Raw genomic sequence first — 24,296 nt, 5'->3', positions numbered from 1 at the left:
GGTGCGCTCGATCGCACTCGCGCAATGGTGTGCGTTTGTGGGTGATGTGCGCTCGAACGCATGCATGGTGTGCTCGATCGTATGTAAAATAGCCAAAAGTTGGTTACTTTGCTCGATCACACTCAGGGTGCGCTCGATCGCAGTAACAGAATGTAACAAACATGACCAGGGACTTGAAACACTAAAACACTAAAGTAAAATAAAACATAAAGGAAAACAAAAACAAAATATAAATAAAATAAAGTAAAATAAAACAAACAACAAAATAAAAAGGAAATGCTATGGGGTGCCTTCCATGAGCGCTAAGTTTAACATCTTCAGCCAGACGGTGGTACTTTAAACTTGAAGCACCAATCTTTCCTTCTCTTGCACTGAAAGGAATGAATCTTTTTTGTTGCAAGATGCTTCTGAGTGGTTATCGATCGAGGAGGACCACTTCGAGTTTTCTCTAACAGTTTCTCATCCGGTGGGAAATCATGAACTGGATAATGCTCAGGGAATTCATCTATCTTGATGTCCTCAAATTGCTCATCACATAGCCCCAACAGACTTCTCTCTTGGATTCTTAGTAATTTGGGAATAGGAGCTGATGTTGAAGAAGTTTCAGTGCTCTCTTCCTTTTCCCGATGTAGCTCCTCTAGAACTTTGGTTTTCTCCACATTCCCCTCTTCCACTTGATTTTCAACCACCTCTTCTCTCCTCAACATGACAACTTGCTCATGATAGTTGGTGCACTCTTCCTCCATGTAATGCTCATTAGGATTGGCCACCAACTAACTTTGACACTCTTCTTCTTCTTCTTCTTCTTTGAATGTATCTGATTTTTGCTTGTGGTGGGCCTCCATCCATTCAAATGATTGCTCTCTTTCCTTCGTGCGGCTAAGATGAGCTGCCGCATGTTTTGTAAAGTCAGCATACTGTTTTTCTAAGGCAGCAACTACTTCTTGTAAGTCAGACCTTTTTGGAGGAGGTGGTTCTTCTTGATATTGTTGATGTGGAGAAGAGTCCAAATGATCGTATATGGGAGATGGCTCCTCTTCTTGGTATTGTGGAGGCCAATAGGCGGAAGATGGCTCCTCTTGATATGCTTTTTCTTCTTTGAGACTATTGCCTTTTGGTTTGAAGTAGGTCTTCATATCCTCAGATGCTTGCTGTGTAGTCTTAATCAATGTATTTATCATATCTATAAGAGAAGGTGGTTAAGCCTGACATTGGTGTTGTGGAGCAGATTGAGAGGAATATGTATGATCATAGAATTGCTGATATGAGTGATGTTGTAGTCCATGAGATTGTTGAGCATGAATTCCGAGAGCTTGAGCTTGCCATGAGAGATTGGACTGTTGGCTCCATGTTGGGTTACTGGAATCAAAATAGCGGCCGTTCCCCGGCCTAAAGAACGAAGTGTTCTTATGCCTATTAATTTTGTTAGAAATTTGTCTCATTCTAGGACATTCTCTAACATGGTGATAAGGGTCATGGCATAATGAACATGGTCCATGGGGCGTTGGAATGCCTCCCAACATGTGTGAAAATAAAATAACAAAAAGTTAAAAGAAAAAATTAAAAAGAAACAAACTTAAAAATAAAACTTACGAAGATGCAAACTCAATTGACCCTGCATAAAAAAGAAAAAAAAAATCAGATCTATAATTAGTGTAGTAACTATGCTGCTCTCAGGATGTGCGATTTATCGCACCATAGGTGCGCTCGATCGCACTGGTGGGCACGATCACCCTAGTTGGGCGCTCGAGCATACCTCTAGAGGCAGAACAGTAACTACGAAAAAAACAGAAAATAAAAACAAAACAAAATTAAAATAACACAACTAAAGGAGAATAAGTCTAAACAAAATTTGCCGCAATCCCCGACAACGGCGCCAAAAACTTGTTGTTGCAAATATCTACCTAAATTAATAGGCAAATAATTGTATGTTTTACCCACAAGCGCCCGAGGTCAACATAGTAGTATAGGGTGCAAATACGGGGTCATTCCCACGAGGATTGCTAAATTTTGTCTAAAATAAATTTCAAAGGGGAAAGTCCACTTAACCCCCTCAAACTACCACTCAATTGACAATGTCCCCCCCAAACTTTCAATTGTGACAATGTCCCCCCCAAACTACCAAAAATTGTCAATGTTCCCCCCAATGACAAAATTACCCTTAGTAAAATTAAAAAAAAAAAAAAGAAAAAAAAAAAACTAAAACTTCTAGAAAAAACCTAAAACTAACAAAAAAGAAAAGAAAAAAAAAATCCAAACGATGGCCAATTTTTTTTTTTTTAAAAAAAAAAAAATCAATTTTATAAGAAAAAAATTAAAAAAATTTCGATTTTTTTTTTTATAAAAATTGAAAATTTTCGTCTTTTTTTTTTTAATTTTTGTTTTATAATTTTATTTAAATAAAAATTTACGTTTAAGAAAATAAAATTTTCGTTTAATAAAATGAAATTTTTTGTTTTTTAAAACTAAATAAAAAAAATTCGTTTTTTTTTTTAAGAATAAAAATTTCCGTTTAAAAAAAAAATTGTTTTTTTTTTAAATATTATCTTTCAATTAAAATTTTTTGTTTTTTAAAAAATCAATTTTTTTTTGACTTTATAGGGGTATTTTTGTCTTATTGAGAAATCTATAGGGGCATTTTTGTCCTATGGCTAGTCTTGGGGGGACATTGACAATGCTTTGGTACTTTGGGGGGGACATTGTCACAATTGAAAGTTTAGGGGGGACATTGTCAATTGAATGGTAGTTTGAGGGGGGTATGTGGACTTTACCCAATTTCAAAAGTAAAACAAAACAAAGATTGGTTTTTGATTTGATAATGATAAAAAGGTAGGGCTTTGATATCCACCACTAATTATATTTAGATAGTATGTCAATATGCCAATGTTTTAATCATGTTATGTACATCTAATGTTTGTCAACCTAAGGGCATGGTTGTCTACTCTAATTCTTTTCTTTCTTAAAGGATTTAGCATGGGTGTCTACTAAGTTGTTCTTTTAGAAAGCATAAAACTGTGGAAAGTGACAAACACATGAGGCCTAGGGCATGGGTGCCTACTCCCGGTTCCCCATGTTGATTAAACCAAGAACCCGGTGTGAATTTCTTTTGTTACTTTTATTAAACCCAGGACTCGATCATCCAAGTTGATTTAACTAACTAGTCCATACCACATGCATATATTGATCAGGCACACACATATGAGGAATTCATGAAAGCAGGAATTAATCAAGTTAACTACCACAACATGATCATCACAAAGGCGCCAATATTGAATACTAACTAAACATAACTAGGGCTTCAATCTAGCCCTACTAAATAAATTAGTTACACATAAGTTTGATGTTAAACATCTTCATAAAATAAAATAAAAGAAAGGAAAATAATAAACTCGAAACTTGAACTTGAAGAGCTCCAATTCTTCTCCTTGGAAAGTGTGTGTCTATTCTAGATGCTTAAGGGTCTATTTATAGGCCTTAGGAATACTCTAGAAACCCTAAAAATTGTAGGGTTTGAACCCTAGTTCGCATAAAGTTACAAAACCCTAAAAGTTGCACTTTCCATAACAAGGTTGGTGGCTGACATGCCCATCACTCACGGGTGCGCTCGATTGCAACCCCTGTGTGATCGATCGCAAGTCTGTGATCGATCCTCTTGTGCTGGCGTTCGATCACAGGTGCCTTGTGCGTTGTGGTCCTCGCTTGTAGTGCGCTCAATCACAGCTCCCCTGTGATTGATCACACAACCAGAGCCTTCCATATTCTCAAAATAGCTCTTTTATGCTCAAGACTTCCGAAATTGCTTCTTTTTCTTTGAATGACCTACAAAATCAAGGAAAACAAATCAAAGAACTAAAATGGCATCAATTAATCAAAACTCAAGGATTAAATCACGTAAGTTAAGGGCTAAAAATATGAAAATTTTAGCACTTAACAGTGGTGGCTGTAGAATAAATACAAGACCAATCACCGTTATATTTGCGAACAAAAAAATTTGGAGTAATTTTGACATTGGCAATACAAATAAAAGACCACTATAGAGACATAACATCACCAAGTACTTCTTTTCTGTTGTATTCACAAAAAAATACCGAAACACCACTGTGATGACCCGCTTAATAAAACATGGCTAGAAAATTTTCTTTTAAAAAGCATTACCCACAATAAAGCGGATTGTCACAGTGGCATGGCAATACCGCAGTATGTCATGAACCCACGCATTAACCTGATCGACAGTATAATATGCCATACAGAGCTACATGCATCATCAACGATTGGTCAGAGTTCATATCTTTACAGTGGAATATAAATAGCGTTAGACATACGTATCACATCAGAGCTGATTAATACATCTAAGTGATTAAAGCTTACATACAAAAGAATGGCTATACAAAAGTGTCACATGTGACATGAGCCATATACAAAATAACAATGCCTAAGCATATACATGAATGCTTTACAAAAAAAGGGCTATCAACTAGTCCAACAAATAAAACACCCAATGTTTCCAGGCCTCAGACACCGTGGTAACCTAGATACATGGACACAGGGTCATCGTCTATTGTCCCTGTACCTGCATCAACAACATCTTCTACACCATGTGAATCACCACCACCCATGATACAGGCGGATATATGAGCCTGCTGTCTCCAAAAAATAGAGACGCTCAGTAGTATAAAACTTACTAGTTTTATCCCAAAATAACAATTGAACTTTGTTCACACTTGCAAGATACATAGCTCAACGATAAAACATAAGGAAGTCATCATGCAATGTTTAGCCATAACAATATACATATATGTTCCGTCCCATACCAGTCACATATGCATATTGATACGTCTAGTATAAAAATCATACAAAGCATATCATCATCATCATACAATCATATGCTACATGCTTACGCTCATGCTCATCATCTTGTGCTAGTTCCATTGTGAGGCCAGCTCTCAGTAGTAAGAAAATACTCAATCACCACCAAAGTTATACATGAGGACAGCTCTCGGTAGTGAGACCACACTCAATCACCACCGGAGTTGTCATCCCGTTTTCCACTATGCATGGGGCCAACTCCACATTTGTGAGACCACACTCAATCACCACCGGAGTCATACATGAGGCCAGCTCTCGGCAGTGAGACCACACTCAATCACCACCGGAGTTGTCACCCCGTTTTGCATTATGCATGGGGCCAACTGTAGATAGTGAGACCACACTCAATCACCACCGGAGTTGTCACCCTGTTTTTCATTATGCATGGGGCCAGCTCTACGGTAGTGAGACCACACTCAATCACCACCGGAGTTGTCACCCCGTTTTCCATTATGCATGGGGCCAGCTCTACGGTAGTGAGACCGCACTCAATCACAACCAGAGTCGAACCTCGTTTCCGTTTCATTGATCATGCCATGTTCATGATCATGTTAACAAACCTTGAACTCATATACTATCATAACTCATATCATAAACATCATAGAATCATGTCATAAACCATGTAATCCAACCAATGCACATAACAACATAATCATCTCATTATCTTGCAAACCCACAAAGCACTTAGCAACATTTCATCAAACATTCATCCAACACATCTCATGAAACATCATTAATAGTCATAGTATCTTAAAACACCATACGTCAATCATTCAACCAAAACATCTTTTATACTTTAAAAATAGTATCTTTTAGCCCAGTAAGTAAAATACTTACCTTGTTCAATTGAGTACCCTCCAGTGAACTCTTGACTCAACTGCGATACACCTACGCATTTACATAATAAACACATAATTAAGTTCTATTCTTAGCTCAACTCTCACTATTTAAAAAGTACTAGAGCACTACAAGTATCATGTTCTATAGGTTAGCCCAATAATTAATATTCTCTTCCTAAGCCATTTAATCTAACAATTTACCCCCAATTTTACAATACCCATAATATTCACAATGATCATTATGATTCTAATATGACATATTAGAACCTAAACCCCATAGGTATCAATTTCCATAGAACCCATGAAAGCCTATGATTAATTAACACTTAAATGTAATTAACCCATTCAAATAGCATTCCTAGCGTTTACATACCAAAAGCCCAAAATTAATTCAAACTATATAAAATTAGGGTTTATGTCTATACTTTACCAATAAGTAAAATTGGAGTTTCAACCCACTAATTTAACAACCCAGGGCTTGAACCATGCATAGCAATCTACTACATATAAAAGCCCCACATTAATTTTAGGAATTAGGTTTCTTATTAAAATTCTCAATTTTCGGACCTAATTAAAAATCCCCTAAAATCGTTTTGATTTCAAGCTTGAAATCCAATGGGTAGAACAAAACTTTAAAGAGAAACTAGAGATTTCGACAACATAACAAAATCCCCTTTCAAGAACCCTAGTTTTTGGACCTAAAGAAATTCCTAATGATTCATGTCATTTTCATTTCCTATAATCAATGGGTAAGATGAAATTACAAAGTAAAGCTTTAGCCTTTACCATTCAAGCTTCCATTGCCGAAATCCCCTAGAACTTCATCACTTTCTTTTTTTTTTCTTCTTCTTCTCCTTCTTCTTTCTTTCTCACGGCCAGCAGCACCTCTCTCTCTCTCAAACTGCAGCTCTTTCTCTCTCTCTCTAGGCCATGTGTATGTCTGTGTGGGAGAAGAAAGAGTGAGACAAAGGGAGAGCAAAAGGGGCTGCATGAGATGAGGGGATGCAAAAAGAAAGAAAGGAAAGAAAGAATGGGGGAAAGGGGGCTGCTGCATGTGCAATTGGGAGAAAGGGAGGAGATGTTATCTTCTCCCATCCAACCATAGCATGACACATGGCAAGGGTGAGATTCCCTTTCATTTAAAAGACCCACCTTTTATAAATTTCTCTATTACCCCACCTCATATTAAATCTATCTTTATTGTCCTCTATAATTTCCCATAGTACTTTTATTTATTCAAATTACCTCTACCATTACCATAAATTATTTATTACACTATCGCTTATTATTTCACAAATATTATCGTTATTGTTAACCAATCTTGTTTATATATCAATTATGATAAAGTCATTATTATTATTATTATATCTATTATTCTAAATCATCTCATGCGCAATTTATCTCATTAATTAATTTAGATTATTATGGGTTTATTAATAATAAACTTAATAATTATCTCGGGCGTTACATCCCTCTCTCCTAATAAAAATTTCATCCTCGAAATTTAAATCCTATGTCACTAACATGCCCACAATTAAGATATGCTTTCAACTTTAAAGATATATACTGAAATTGCAGTGTGAAGCATGTTCATACCTGGGTCCACTCGAACAAATGAGGATATCACTCTCGCATATCCCGTTCGAGCTCCCATGAAGCTTCCTCAACATTAGGGTTTCACCACAACACCTTCACAAGTTGTATGGTCTTGGTCCTCAATTGTTGCTCCTTGTGGTCAAGAATTCAAACCGGAACCTCTTCATAAGTCAAATCCGGTTGAATATCAAGTGGCTCATAGCTAATTATGTGCAATGGGTCGTGTACACATTTCCGTAACTGAGACACATGAAACACATCATGTATTCCAGTCATGCTAGATGGCAACTTAACTCTGTATGCCACGGGACCAACAATACCAGCCACTTGGAATGGCCCAACATACCTTGGACAGAGTTTCCCTTTCTTGCCAAATCACACAACACCCTTCATCGGCGACACCTTGATATACACAAGGTCACCAATCTCAAACTCGAGCTTGCGACAATGCTTGTCCGCATAACTCTTTTTCTTACTTTGAGCGGTAAGCATTCTCCTCCGGATTAGTGCAACCTTATCTTTTGTGTCTTGTATCATTTCTAGACCCAAAAGTTGTCTTTCACCAACTTCATCCCAATACAAGGGCGATCTACATTTACACCCATACCATGCTTCATACGGTTCCATACCAATAGTCGCTTGGAAACTATTATTGTAAGCGAACTCTACTAGTGGTGTGTACTTTATCCAATTGTCCTTGAAATCTAGCACACATAACCTCAACATATCTTCGAGGGTTTGAATTGTCCTCTTAGATTGTCCATCGGACTGTGGATGATATGCCGCACTAAAATGCAATTTAGTTCCTATAGCCCCTTCCAAACGTTCCCAAAACTTCGATGTGAACAGTGAGTCTCGGTCCGACACAATAGAAACTGGAACTCCATGCAATCGGACTATCTCACGAACATATAATTCTGCCAACTTCTCCAAAGAATCTGTGATCTTGATTGGGAGGAAGTGAGCACTCTTCGTCAACCTGTCAACAACCACCCATATAGCATCTTGTCCACTAGGCGCCCTAGGTAACCCAACCACAAAATCCATAGCGATTTGGTCCCATTTCCACATCGGGACATCAAGTGGCTAAAGTGGCCATGCCGGCCGCTGATGTTCTGCTTTAAGAAGTTGGAATGAAGGACATTGTGCAACGTACTTAGCTACATTGCGCTTCATGCCACGCCACCAAAACTTCTTCTTCAAGTCTTGGTACATCCTAGTATTCCCAAGGTGAATTGTATACCGTGTTTGATGTGCTTCATTAAGGATTTCTCTCCTTAACTCGGCATTGTTTGGTACAACCGTCCGGCCATCTTTGGTCTTCAACACACCCTCATAGGTGATTTGAAATTCTAGGGCTTCTCCATTCCTAGCTTCTTTTATAAGCTATTTCAGCTCTTCATCATTCTCTTGTGCTAATCTGATTCTTTCTCTGGTTAACGGTTGCACCACTAAAGCTGCAAGAGTTGGTGATTCACCGATCAACGTATTATTAATTTGTACAACGGCAAATTGTTGCACCAACTCATCAATGGTTGTAGATGTATCAACCTATGCATCACGGGATTTTCAACTTAGCGCATCAGCCACAACATTGGCTTTACCGGGATGGTAAAACACTTGGCTGTCATAATCCTTTATCAACTCTAACCACCTTCTTTGTCTCATATTCAGATCTTTCTATGTAAAGAGGTACTTGAGACTCTGGTGATCAATGTGAATCTCACACCACACACCATAAAGATAATGCCTCCAAAACTTCAAGGCATGAACCACTGCTGCCAATTCCAAGTCATGAGTAGGATAGTTCTTTACATGATCTTTCAGTTGTCTTGAGGAATATGAATAAGTGCCAAATATTGCATATTTGGGCCCCTTTATTTACATTAGTTAATCCTTTAGTTGTGTCGTTATTTAATATTTTGTATTAGTTTTGTGTTTTTAATGTTTTGTAGGTCAATAAAGAAAAACTACAGCTTTAAAGGGAAAAATGCAAAGTTTGGAAGAAAGTATAATTTGAGAAGACCTAGATAATGTGGTTAAGTCTAACCAAATCCAAGAAAAAGGTTAAATCGGATTAAATATCAGATTGGATAAGATTTCGGATCGGATTCAAATTCAGATTAAGTACATGTCTCAGTATTTTGGGCATAACTTTTCTCTCAAATATCGGATTGAAGTGATTCAAGCGGCATTGGAAAGCTAAATCAAAATACTACAATTAATTGTAAAATAGGATTTTCCTAATTCGGACGGTAACTATGCAAAAATCGCCCTGAAATTAAAGGATACAAATCTCGACGAATCCTATTCCGATTTTAGACTTCTATTTTGACTGGGAGACATACCTCCTAATTATCTAGGTTTAATAAGGTTTTTAGGACTTTACTGAGCCTATAAATAGACTTCTTTGCATTCAAGAAAAGATACATAATCCCAGAGAGCAAAATTATTTTGTTTAGTTTTTCTTTAGGTTTAGGTTTAGGTTTAGATTTTATTTTTATGTGGAGATAAATTCCCAACTAAGGTTGGGGATGAAGTCTCACCGATGAAGAACATCAATACTCTCATGTAAGTCTTTATTTATCTGATTTTATTGAGTTTAATATTTCAATTGTTTTACTTCTTTTCAATGTGTGGCATGATTCTTAGATATCTTGTTGTGATTCAAGGATACACTTGATGATTTAAGATAATTTCACATAATTGATTGCTTGATTTTATTTGCCTAAATAATTGGATATCCCTTGTGATTTGTTCAACGGATACATTTGGTATTTCAATTAAGATTGGATATCTTTTGTGATTTACGAATACATCTGATGATTTAATTGATATTGGATTCCTCTTGTGATTTGTGCAATGAATGGATACATGGGATGGTTTTGATTAACTGTTGAAGCATAGTGAAACATATCTAAGATTTTAATTGTGAGAACTTAATATTAATATTGGTAAACATGGAAGAATGTTGTTATGATTCAGTGAGTGTGAATTCTTAAACCTTAGTAATTTATCTCTTAGTTTATTTTAATTACTTATGTTTGTCTTTTAATTTCAAAACCAAATTCAAAATCAAAAACCTTTTGGAACTAGATTAGGATTTATTTAGTTTAGATTTAAATTGCTCTTTCAAAAATACAATTCTCTGTGGGTTCGACTTCGCACTTGCAATCCATTAAACTACAATCGATTTGTGCACTTGCGAGTTAAATAAATTTGCACAACACTACAACTCTGCCTTCTTGCATTAACACGCATCCCAATCCCTTCCGCGACGCATCCGTATAGACTACATACCCAACAGATTCAGTAGGTAGAGTAAGCACAAGTGCTATCACCAACCTCTGTTTCATTTCTTGGAAGTTTGCTTCACATTCATCGCTCCATACATATGGGGCATTCTTCCTTGTAAGAGCGGTAAGAGTCCCTGAGAAAGCAAAGAATCCATTAATGAATCTCCGGTAGTAACCAGCTAATCCCAAGAAACTACGAATCTCTCGGGCATTTGATGGTCTTTCCCACTCTACAATTGCTTCGATCTTCCTTGGATCCACTACAACCCCATCTTTAGAGATCACATGTCCTAGAAATGCTACTTCTTCTAACCAAAATTCACACTTCTTGAGCTTGGCATACAACTTCTTTTCTCTTAGCACTTCCATCACTGTCTTCAAATGCTCTTCATGCTTTCCATGATTAGCTGAATAGACTAAGATGTCATCAATGAATACGACAACAAATGAGTCTAGGTACTTATGGAATACTCAATTCATCAAGTCCATAAATACCGACGGTGCATTCGTCAAACCAAACGGCATAACCAAAAATTCATAGTGGCCATACCTTGTGCGAATAGCCGTCTTCGGCACATCTTCTTCCCGTACCCTAAGCTGATGATATCCCGATAGGTCTATCTTCGAGAATACTGAAGCACCCTCGAGTTGGTCAAACAAATCATCAATCCGAGGCAAAGGGTACTTATTCTTAACTGTTACCCGATTTAGTTCTCGATAGTCTATGCACATCCGCATAGAGCCATCTTTCTTCTTTACAAACAAAACTAGTGCTCCCCATGGAGACACACTTGGACAAATAAAACCCTATCTAACAACTCTTGGAGCTGTTCCTTCAACTCCTTCAATTCAGCCGGAGCCATACGATATGGTGCTTTGTGAATTGGCTAGCCCCAGGTACTATCTCAATGGTAAACTCAACCTCACGGTCCGGAGGCAAACCTGTAGCCTCAGCAAACACATCTGGATAGTGACGTACTACAGGTATATCTTCTAGTTTCTGTTCAACCTTGGGCTTGGCTAACACATAAGCCAAGTAAGCTTGAGCACCTTCCCTGACATCCCTTCTTGCTTGGACTGCTGAGAGAAGTGGCAGAGTAGCTCGTACACTAGACCTGCAAAATCTGAATTTCTCATTACCATATGTATGGAACACTATTTCCTTCTTCCGACAATCAATCTTGGATCCATACTTTGCAAGCCAATCCATAGCAAGAATGATATCCAATCCAAGCATCCCAAACACCGCTAATTTAACCGGTAGAGTCCTCCCTTCTACATGAATAGGACAATTCTCTATACATTTCCTACATGTCACTACACTACCAATGGGTGTAGACACACTTATGTTTTGCTCTAGTGGTCTAGCGATCAAATTACATAGCTTCACATATGTCGATGAAATGAATGAATGTGTGGCACCCGAGTCAAACAATACACAAGCAAGGTTACCATACAAAGGACCAGTACCTATGACAACATTGGCATTGTCCCCTTCAGTTGCAATATTTTCTGGAGTGAGAGTATAGACTCGCCTGAGCAAGTTGCCTGGGCTGATAACCGATGGCTAGTGGTTTCTGACCCATTGTAGTACCCATAGGATAGTCCCTGGCATAATGGCCTACCTTGCCACATTGAAAACAATTGTTAGTACCACCTCTGTGTGATCCGAAATGAAGCCTGCCACGTGTGCTATTAGGGTGATTCTTTGGATTTCATGGCTCCGAGAACACTTCTCTTCATAGGCGCTCCAAAACTATTACCACCCACAGCTTGCCTCTTGGGTGAAAACACCGTTTGAGGCATTGACCTCTTCTTCTGTACATACTCTACTGCTACTTCCTTTATAGCTTGCTCAGCTATCATGGCGGTGTGTACAGGCTTCAAGTATTCCTTGATTTTGAGGATAGAGATCCTCTCCTTGATGCGTGCGGATAAACCATCCAAGAACTTTTCAGCTTTGGCCTGATCATTAGGGATAAGAGTGGGGGCATACCTTGACAACTCCATGAACCTTGTGGAGTATTGGGAGACAGTCATGTTGCCCTGGGTGAGGGTTAGGAATTCCTTGGCCCACAGCTGCTGTTGGACGCGAGGAACATATTATTCATAACTTCTCTTTAAAGTTCGCCCAGGTGACTGGGACACCCTCCCCTAACTGATTTTTCAGGTTGGCGCCTTTGTGGGCTCCCACCACTTGGATGCTTCACCTGCAAGTTTCAAAACCCCATAGTCTACCATCTCTGCATCGGTACACTTAAGGGCTACCATCAACTTCTGTGTTGTTTCAAATCAGTAATCAGCTTCCCTAGGGCCTTCATGCCCTGCAAACACTTGTGAGTTGTGCTTAAAGAAGGTCTCAAAAGGACACCCTTCTCTTCTCTCCTGGCGTTGACCATTGGCCATAATCTCAGCCATATAACGCGTTGCTTCCGCTAAAGAGTGTGCTATCTTAGGAACACCCGGCGGTGGAGGAGGAGGTGGAGGTGGTGGAGGCGGTAACCTTTCACCACGATCTTGTATAATCCTCTAACTCCCATAACGACGTGGGGGTAGTCTCGGTGGCATCACTCTGCAAGATTGTGCAGGTCAATGCAGAAGAAACCACATAGATAACAACATATCACAAATAAGCACATAAAGCAAATCTACGATACGCCCACACAAACAAGACAATCATGATCTCATAAAACTGTCTTATTAGATTTTCTTAAGGCTTTTAAGATTCCTAAAGCTCTGGTGTTATTCTTAAGCAAACACTAGACTCAAATCTATGAACCTAGTTGCTCATGATATAATAGTTGCTATGGTAACAAGTTCCCTAAAGAACTTGATACCATTCACTCTGATACCAAATTTTGTGATGACCCGCTTAATAAAACATGGCTAGAAAATTTTCTTTTAAAAAGCATTACCCACAATAAAGCGGGTTGTCACAGTGGCATGGCGATACCGCAGTATGTCATGAACCCATGCATTAACCTGATTGATAGTATAATATGCGATACAGAGCTACATGCATCATCAATGATTGGTCAGAGTTCATATCTTTGCAGTGAAATATAAATAGCGTTAGACATATGTATCACATCAGAGCTGATTAATACATCTAAGTGATTAAAGCTTACATACAAAATAATGGCTATACAAAAGTGTCACATGCGACACGAGCCATATACAAATAACAATGCCTAAGCATATACATGAATGCTCTACAAAAAAAGGGCTATCAACTAGTCCAACAAAATAAACACCCAACGTATCCAGGCCTCAGACACCGTGGTAACCTAGATACATGGCCACAGGGTCATCGTCTACTGTCCCTGTACCTGCATCAACAACATCAGCTGCACCATGAGAATCACCACAACCCATGATACAGGAGGATTTATGAGCCCGCCGTCTCCATAAAATAGAGATGCTTAGCAGTATAAAACTTACTAGTTTTATCCCAAAATAACAATTGAACTTTGTTCACACTTGCAAGATACATAGCTCAACGATAAAACATAGGGAAGTCATCATGCAATGTTTAGCCATAACAATATACATATATGTTCTGTCCCATACCAGTCACATATGCATATTGATACGTCTAGTATAAAAATCATACAAAACCAATCATCATCATACAATCATATGCTACACATGCTTATGCTCATGCTCATCCTCTTGGGCCAGTTCCATTGTGAGGCCAGCTCTTAGTAGTGAGACCATACTCAATCACCACCGGAGTCATACATGAGGCCAGCTCTCAGTAGTGAGACCGCACTCAATCACCACCGGAGTTGTCACCCCGTTTTTCATTATGCATTGGGCCAACTCCACAATAGTGAGACCATACTCAATCACCACCAGAGTCATATATGAGGCCAGCTCTCGATAGTGAGACCACACTCAATCACCATCGGAGTTGTCACCCCATTTTGCATTATGCATGGGGCCAGCTCTCGGTAGTGAGACCACACTCAATCACCACCGGAGTTGTCACCCTGTTTTTCATTATGCATGGGGCCAGCTTTACGGTAGTGAGACCACACTCAATCACCACTAGAGTTGTCACCCCGTTTTTCATTATGCATGGGGCCAACTCTACGGTAGTGAGACCACACTCAATCACCACCGGAGTCGAACCCCGTTTCCGTTTCATTGATCATGCCATGTTCATGATCATGTTAACAAACCTTGAACTCATATACTATCATAACTCATATCATAAACATCATAGAATCATGTCATAAACCATGTAAACCAACCAATGCTCATAACAACATAATCATCTCATTATCTTGCAAACCCACAAAGCTCATAGCAACATTTCATCAAACATTCATCCAACACATCTCATGAATGATTCAACCAAAACACCATACATCAATGATTCAACCAAAACATCTTTTATACTTTAAAAATAGTATCTTGTTGCCCAGTAAGTAAAATACTTACCTTGTTCAATTGAGTACCCTCCGGTGAACTCTTAACTCAACCGCAATACACCTAAGCATTTACATAATAAACACATAATTAAGTTATATTCTTAGCTCAACTCTCACTATTTAAAAAGTACTAGAGCACTACAAGTATCATGTTCTATAGGTTAGCCCAATAATTAATATTCTCTTCCTAAGCCATTTAATCTAGCAATTTACCCCCATTTTTACAATACCCATAATATTCGCAATAATCATTAGGATTCTAATATAACATATTAGAACCTAAACCCTATAGGTATCAATTTCCATAGAACCAATGAAAGCCTATGATTAATTAACAGTTAAATGTAATAAACCCATTCAAATAGCATTCCTAGTGTTTACATACCAAAAGCCCAAAATTAATTCAAACTATATAAAATTAGGGTTTATGTCTATACTTTACCAATAAGTAAAATTGGAGTTTCAACCTACTAATTTAACAACCCGGAGCTTGAATCATGCATAGCAATCTACTACACATAAAAGCCCCACATTAATTTTAGGAATTAGGTTTCTTATTAAAATTCCCCAATTTTCGGACCTAATTAAAAATCCCCTAAATCATTATGATTCCAAGCATGATATCCAATGGATAGAACAAAATCCCCTTTCAAGAACCCTAGTTTTTGGACCTAAAGAAATCCCTAATGATTCATGTCATTTTCATTTCCTATAATCAATGGGTAAGATGAAATCACAAAGAAAAGCTTTAGCCTTTACCATTCAAGCTTCCATGGCTAAAATCCCTTAGAACTTCATCACTTACTTTCTTTCTTTTTTCTTCTTCTCCTTCTTCTTTCTTTCTCATAGCCAGCAGCTCCTCTCTCTCTTAAACTGCAGCTCTTTCTCTCTCTCTCTAGGCCATGTGTATGTGTGTGTGGGAGAAGAAAGAGTGAGACAAAGGGAGAGCAAAAGGGGCTGCGTGAGATGAGGGGATGGAGAAAGAAAGGAAAGAAAGAATGGGGGAAAGGGGGCTGCTGCACGTGCAATTGGGAGAAGGGAGATGTTATCTTCTCCCATCCAACCATAGCATGACACGTGGCAAGGGTGAGATTCCCTTTCATTTAAAAGACCCACCTTTTATAAATTTCTCTATTACCCCACCTCATATTAAATCTATCTTTATTGTCCTCTATAATTTCTCACACTACTTTTATTTATTCAAACTACCTCTACCATTACCATAAATTATTTATTACACTATATCTTATTATTTCACAAATATCATCATTATTGTTAACCAATCTTGTTTATATATCAATTATGATAAAGTCATTATTCTTATTATTATTATTATTATTATTATTATCATTATATCTATTATTCTAAATCATCTCATGTGCAATTTATCTCTTTAATTAATTTAGATTATTATGGGGTTATTAATAATAAGCTTAATAATTATATCGGGCGTTACAACTACCATGGAGACATTTTATCAAACACTGAGTGCATACCAGACATTTTACAATTCAGCCCAACAAACTCAATCAAAACAAAACAAAACTATACAAAGAAACCCCCCACTAAACACCCACAACAAAAATCTATACAGGGTAGAGGCTTATCCAATCCCAACATCAAGCGTTGAAGCTTGAACCCATAACCCAGACCGACCACCCATATAGAAATTACAGTAAATCCAAAAAATATTTCACAATTCAATGATTCAAGCAACATTTGCAAGCACAAAACAACGCCCTCGCCAAAAGAGCACTTCTTTCAATAATGCCAAAGAAACACCAACTTTACAATTAGAAGTGAACAAATTAGCGTCTTTACCATCCCCTTTGGCACAAGACAATCAGGTACAACCCATTGTAGTGAGTTTCAAGACACAGTGAATAAATCCTAGATGAAATTCTGGGAATTAGCTAGAAATTGAAGTGGGCTTAAAAAGGACGCCTCAGCTGAGAGAGAGGCGGGCTTCACGCCTCACTACTTCAACCATATCCAGTCCATTGATGCCCTCTGCCGAGCTAGAGAGAGAGAGAGACAGAGGCGGGAGATGATGAAATAGAGGTGGGAAAGAAAATAAAAGGGCGGAGGATGTTACAATCATGATTTTTCTTTAAATGTTTTTACCATTCCATGTTAACACATATTCAAGAGTTTTTATGAGAAAAAATCAAATGAATTTAATTGATTTTTACCGTTTTGACCATTAACTTTTAACAGGTTGTTTTTGACCGTCATTAACAAATGTATTTTGGTTTTTTACGATGACCGTTTGGTCATTATATTGTCTTTTATGTTTTTATAGGAAAAACCTACCGGCACTCACTTTTATATATATTAAGTTCTCAAAGAGTTCTATATACATTATGAAAGCCCCCACTATCCGGTTGGTCCTTAAAAGTGGTGTTTTGCAACATCTATTCATTTGTTGACACATCACCCATCTTATTTTAACAAAATAAGATCAAAACACTAGATAACAGCAAACACACAACCAAACCACCGGCTCGGCGCCAGCAAACCCACGACCAAACCACCGGCGCTAGCCAGCATCCCACGGCGCCGGAGTGCATCCCACCGGCCAGCATCCCCGGCGTGATCCACGGTTGGGTCACAGCAGACCCAGCCATGGGTCACCCTCTCTAGCCACTTTTCTGCCAAACTTAGCCTCAAAACTCAATTCTAATGGCTTCAAACCCGTTTTTGATGCCTCAAAACTCATTTCTAATGCCTCAAAACTCATTTTTGGATTCAAAACTAAATCTTAGAGGGGAAGGTTAACCATTTAGGGGGAAGATTAACCCGTTTCTAATGCCATATGATGTAGCCCAACCGTGGTTCGGGTTCTCTCTCACAATCTCTGCGTCTTTCTTTCTCTCTCCCGTGCTTCTTTCTCTCTCTCTCTCTCTCGCAACATCTCTCTTTCTCTGTTAATGTAATACCCCGATAAAACAACCGTCTTTACTAAAAGGTTTTCTACAAAGCGCGACTAAAAGATTTTATATAGAACAAGGTTTTATAATAAAAAAAACCTAAGCCCATACACATAACCAAGAGTCCTAGATAGTTTTGATGCAAAAACCCAAGTTCACTTCTTTCTCACCATACGTACGCCTAGTAGTGCCAGATGTACACCTTTGTCTCTAGTGCGGACATAGAAATATATGCTGTAAATAAAACGTACAAACGTACCTTAAAACTTGTTTATTGACAGTAGTAATTTGCAATGACCTTGGGACTCTTTGCAACTAACTAGGCTTTGAGACCATTTACAGTAGAGAGAAAAAACATGAAGTAACAAAGGAAGGCTACGAAGAGAGAAGGGAATTTCTATAAAACAAAACAAGTGCTGGAAAAGCTAGATGCCTTCCACACCATACATCATTCCTTTATAAAGGAAAAGTGGGAGACTACAAAACGCAACACAATTTACAACACTTCAAAAACACAAGTACCAAAAACCTATAAAAAGACAAAAAACAAATTCCTAGTAAGACCTATGTGTATGTATATGCACAAGAGCCTTATTTTATTTGTAGGTGGCATCTTTAAAAGTGTGTTGTGTGTCCACCACATTTCTCGATGCCTTTTATTATTGCTGCTAGCTGTCAAAAACTCTTGTTAGCTTTTTGCCGACTGAGTGTGAGTTGGCAGATTTTACTTTTGGTGGATTTGTCTTTTACAAGGGTCCACCATGCTTTTGTCTGATCTTCAATCTTTCATAGCGTTGATTAAATTGGCAAATTCTTCTTCGCCTAAAGAAGGTGAAGGAATAAAGCTTTGGCTGTCATCTAGCAGACGTAGGTGTTCTATGTCATCAGCCAATAACTCCAGTTCATAAGGTAGATCAAGATTTTTTCTTGTTGCCATATTCTCAAGCAGCTTCTCTGCTTGTTCAATTTGTTCTTGACTCGGAGGGTAGTAAATTGGAACTTCGGTAACAAACAGCCTTCTACCATCTATTGTCATGAATTTTTTAAATGCTGAATCTCTAATTTCTTTTGCTTTATCAGAGAGAAAAACTAGAAAAAGAAACAGGAAATAAAAAAGGAAGAAATCTATAAGTTGCCAGAATTCAAAATTTTCTTAGCAAGAGTCTTTGAACAATTATGTGGAAACACTATAGCGCCTACATTCGTCAAAGACGCACTTCTAAGATCGAAGACTATCCGGTCGGGCTGCAAAAGTGGTCTTTTGCAGCAGCCAATAGAAGACACATCACCTAAAGCACAAAAAGTGCACAAAACTAACCCACAGCCTAAAACACTAGATTTTAAAGGTTTTATTCTTCTTCCTTATCCTTACTCATCTGCCGACACCTCCTCTCCCTTAATTGTAACGCCTCCAAAATTAACCTTGGCTAACCTGTCAGGGTTACTGGCAATTACCCCAGTTAAACCAACTTGTGGCTAAATGAGGAATCGCCCCTCTAAGCATTATGAGAGCTAATGCATAGGAAGGTGATATAAATTTGAGAAAACAATTAAATCATGAAATGGACAAGTATATTCTTCGAAGTTAAGAAATGGAGCAACTAACATTGATACTAAACAAACCTGATAACCTTTAAAGCAAAGTCTGTAGTGGCAGCCGTGCCACCCTTAGGTTCTAGCAACAGATTTTCTAAAAAGGTAATAACAGCGTAAGTCTAACGACATAGTAAGTAAACCTCACAATTAGGTATGACATGAGCCCATTTAAGCAGAAATAAACCTGTAGTTTTAGTAAACATTAAAAAGGGGTGTTGTCTCTGTTAATACACTATAAAACTATTGTTTGGTTAATAAAAGAGTAGTGTATTCCCAGCGGTAGTCGCCTAAGTATTTTAATGCAGGAAAAACTAATGCTTTATAGGTCATAACTCTCATGTATGGTCAACCTGAGATATTACCCATTCTCAGAGGATTGGCGCTATCCCGAGGGACCTGTAATACAACACCGGTGCTCCGGATATTGTACGCTACCGTACATCTCATTAGTGTCACAACCGAGTCCGACCTCGGGTGGCCCACACCACTAATGTTGTTCGTCCTGTATTGACCAACCATTAGGGAATAGTTGCACCGGTCACGAAACAACCATTGGATCCAAAGCCCATATAACAACACATGCAATTAACCATAAAATGAAGTCTATATAGTATGCCCATGGCCATTATACCACACGTACCGGTGTACCATGTCATACAATGCATCTTATCAACCAATTAATTAAACAGTTACCAAGTAGTTACAAAATGTAGACATGCTCATATCATACTCGTGGTCAGTCAACTAACATATCTCATGTTTTAAGGGAAAGAGTTCGTAAAGGTTTACTTACCTCGTATGCTCGCTTGAATCCTCTAACATTGCTACACCCTGCTATAACAAAATACGACATGTCGTTATGCGCAGTTCCAGAGGACCCTTACGAGTAAGATACTAAGTCTTATCTATCAAAAGGATTGCTAGACTCGAAAATACACGAGAGTGAGGCTTAAGGCAGATGCCTGGCTTCCTAACCGTACGTTCGGGCTCGAGAGCGTATGTCCGGTCAGTGAGTTAGGCAATCCCGCAAAAAGCTCCAAATTGTGTTTTATGGTTTCTATAAAACCTATAGGCTATCATATCTCCTCCTAAGCTATTAAATAAACACATGCATCGTAAGAAAACTCTACATTATGCAATACAAGGAATCAAAGAAACTTTTAAAACTCTTTTGGAAACATTTCTTGATTTTGTAAGAAATGATACAAGAACTTTAACATGGTGCCTTTAAAGCTTATAACAGTAGAGAAGCAACAAGAACAACATCAAGATTATAAAAAGCAGCAAGAGGTTACCTTAGGAAATGGCAAGAACACAAGCTTTCTTCCTCTTTTCTGTTAAATCACAAAACTCTCAAAGAGCACTCACTTTGGTGGTTACAGAGGGCTTGAGGCAAAGGAATATGTTCAAGGGACGGTGGGGGGTTGGTATTTATAGGCCAGAAAAGCGGAGGTAGCTATCAACTACTTTGAAAAGCAACGTACGTCCGGTACTATTGGGCGTACGTCAGGTACTATTTATCCAACGGTCCAAAGGGTGCATCTTACGTACAGCTATTAACCAGTGGTCAACCCAAAAGTAGCGTATGTTTGGTGGTCCCCCATCGTACGTCCTCCTTATAAGTTAGAGGCGTACGTATGGTGGTCCCCTGGTGTATTTTGTTCTATCTAGTTTATTATATTCTTAATTATTATTGTTTTGTGTTGTTACAATATTAGCTGTAGTAAAACCCATATGTCTACAATTGCTTCAAAGACCATTAGCCGTTTCAATTTGTGGCATTAAGGAGTATAGAAGCATATAGGTGGTTTTAGGTACCAACTGCAGTCTAGAATGGCAACACATAACAATGATAAGATAGAATGTATTAGCTCATGGTTAGGATATGATAAAGATGATTATAGACATATGCTGCATATAGAAAGTAAGTCTGAAAATAATCTAGGAAATGTGTGTGCTAGCTTAAATAGTATTAGTGATAGTATTCACTCTTGGTTTAAAATAAAATAATAATAATAATAATAAATAACTAATCAAAATTATGTTGAGTCCGAGCTTATGTCTATCGAAATCACGGTAGATAAAATAGATAATAATATAAAGCAAATCAGTTCAATAGTTGATTTAAACCTCAAACAAGAGACTAAGGAAACTTTGAACGAATTAGCTAATAAAATAGGAAGTATTGCTTTTGAAGGAATGAATAGTCTTGGTGATCACAAAATCCCAAGATTATTTTATGGAACTGAAGATATTATGGTCCTTCAACAAGAAGGTTACTATAATTATATTGAATATGAAAATATTAAAGAAATCTTGGATTATTGAAGACAATTTTATAAAGATCCTCAACTTTCTGTCCACGAACAAAATGAAATCATAGAAAAGATAAGAACGACTTATCTTGAATATGAAAACCTCTTAGGAATAGCGTCTTTTTTTGCTCTAATTCCTAAATGACATTGTTGAGTAGGGGATTCATACTCAGTCCATAATTTTTCTGGAATTGCTTTTAAAACGCATCCCCGACAATTGTCGAAAGCATCTGTTTCAAGAATAAACTTATCTCCTTTTCCAGGAAAATAAACTTCTGGTAAACTTCTAAATCATTTTTGATTTGTTTTATTAATTGTGAATCTTTTTTAGTCCAGAAGAATTCTTTATCCTTTTTCAATTTTTCAAAAAGAGGGGTTTCTTTTTTAGAGAGATTTTTTATGAAATTTCTTCCATAATTAAGAATTCCTAAAAAACTTAGTAATTGTTTTTTGTCTTCTATTTTTTCAGGGAATTCTCTTACCTTAAGATTATATGTTCTTGTAATTTTAAACCTGTTTGATTTAAAACTAATCCTAAAAATTCTATAGATTCTTTTTCTACTTCAATCTTTTTTGGAGAAAGAATTATTCTATTTTTCTGGAATTTTTCACAAATAATTTTAAGGTGTTTCTTATGTTCTTCTATGGTTTTAGAAAACACAAGGATATCATCTATATGCATACTACGCAAAAATCTTTAAGGTCTTTAAAGATTTTATCCATCCATCTCTGAAAAACTGAGCAATATTTAGTCCAAAAGGCGTAACATTCCAGTGGTAATGTCCTCTTGGAGTACTAAAAGCTCTTAAGGCTTTAGATTCTTCTATCAACTGTATTTGCCAGAATCCTGACTTACAGTCAAATTTGCTAAATATTTTAGACCCTTTGGTATGATTAACCAATACATCTTTTCGTGGAATAAAACATCCATCAAATTCTAATTGTTAATTAAGCCTCTTATAGTTGATTACCATACGGGCTTTTCCTCTTTTAATTTCACTATGGTTTCTTACAATAAAAGCTGGGCTTGAGTGAGGACTGTTTGTCTCTTGTATCAGTTTTTTATCTAGAAGTTCTTTAATCTGGATATCAAATTCATCTATATCCTTTTTGGTATAGATCATAGGTTTAACTCTAATTATAACATTTTGATCTTTTAATTTTAAACTACAGAATCGAGGGCTTTTCGACCATAGTTTTAAAGGATTTTCGCTAAAATTTTCCTCAAGAATTTTATAGATCCAATGAGTTTAACGCTGAAAACATAAATACAAGAGAATATAAACCATCTTCTAGTGGAAAAAAAGAAGAAAACACCTCTTTTCCTAGCCCTTCATATCAAAGAAGAGAAGAGTTACATAAACAACCCGTTGCTCAAAATGGAACTTATCTTGACCTAACCACTACAAGAAATTAGGTCTTTAAGGGTGACATTATTTGGACGCTAAAAGTCCTAAAGTAGACGCTATTAACAACAGCGTCGACTTTTGGACGCTAATCGTCCGACCCTAATGATCAACTTTGTGATTATCAGCTAATGATTACTTTTAGCGTCGACAATGTGGACGCTAAAAGTCGTGAATTTTTGTCGCTGAAGCTGGAGTCAACGGAAGGCAAAGTCGACGCTAGTGCTCCACTATCAGCGTCCACTTTGAGTGGACGCTAATGGTCATAAAATAAATAAATAAATAAATAAAAACAACCATCAGCGTCCAAAGTAGAGTGGACGCTGATGATTAACTATAAAGTGGACGCTAATGGTCATAAAAAAATAAAAAAATAAAAACAACCATCAGCGTCCAAAGTAGAGTGGACGCTAATGATCATAAAAAAAAAAAAAAAATAATAATAATAATAATAATAAAATAAAAAAAAATAAAAAAAAAAAACAACAACCATCATCGTCCAAAATAGAGTGGACGCTGATGGTGGACTATTAGCGTCCACTTTATTGTGGACTATTAGCGTCCACATGACATGGAGTGGATGCTAATAGGAAACCATTAGCGTCCCGAAAGTGGACGCCAATGGTCATAAATATATATATATATATATATATATATATATATATATATATGAAACAATTATCAGCGTCCAAAGTAGAGTGGACGCTGATGGTTAACTATGGTCATCAAAAAAATTAAAAAAACAACCATTAGCATCCAAAATAGAGTGGACGCTGATGGTTAACTATTAGCGTCCATTAAGGTGGACACTAATGATCCAAAAAAATTAAAAAAGTAACCATCAGCGTCCAAACTAAAGTGGACGCTAATGGTTGTACTATTAGCGTCCACTTCTAATGGGTCTGACATTCTAAATAAAATAAAACATTATTAGGGTTAATTCAACCCTAATAATGTATTTTTTTTTTATTTAAAAAAAAAAAGCAATTTTAAAAGAGCATGGTCATGAAAAAGTC

The sequence above is a fragment of the Corylus avellana genome, chromosome 4 (assembly GCF_965113065.1).
Source record: "Corylus avellana chromosome 4, dhCorAvel1.hap1.2, whole genome shotgun sequence".
NCBI classification, from domain to species: Eukaryota; Viridiplantae; Streptophyta; class Magnoliopsida; order Fagales; family Betulaceae; genus Corylus; species Corylus avellana.
This window is presented reverse-complemented; position numbering follows the sequence as displayed.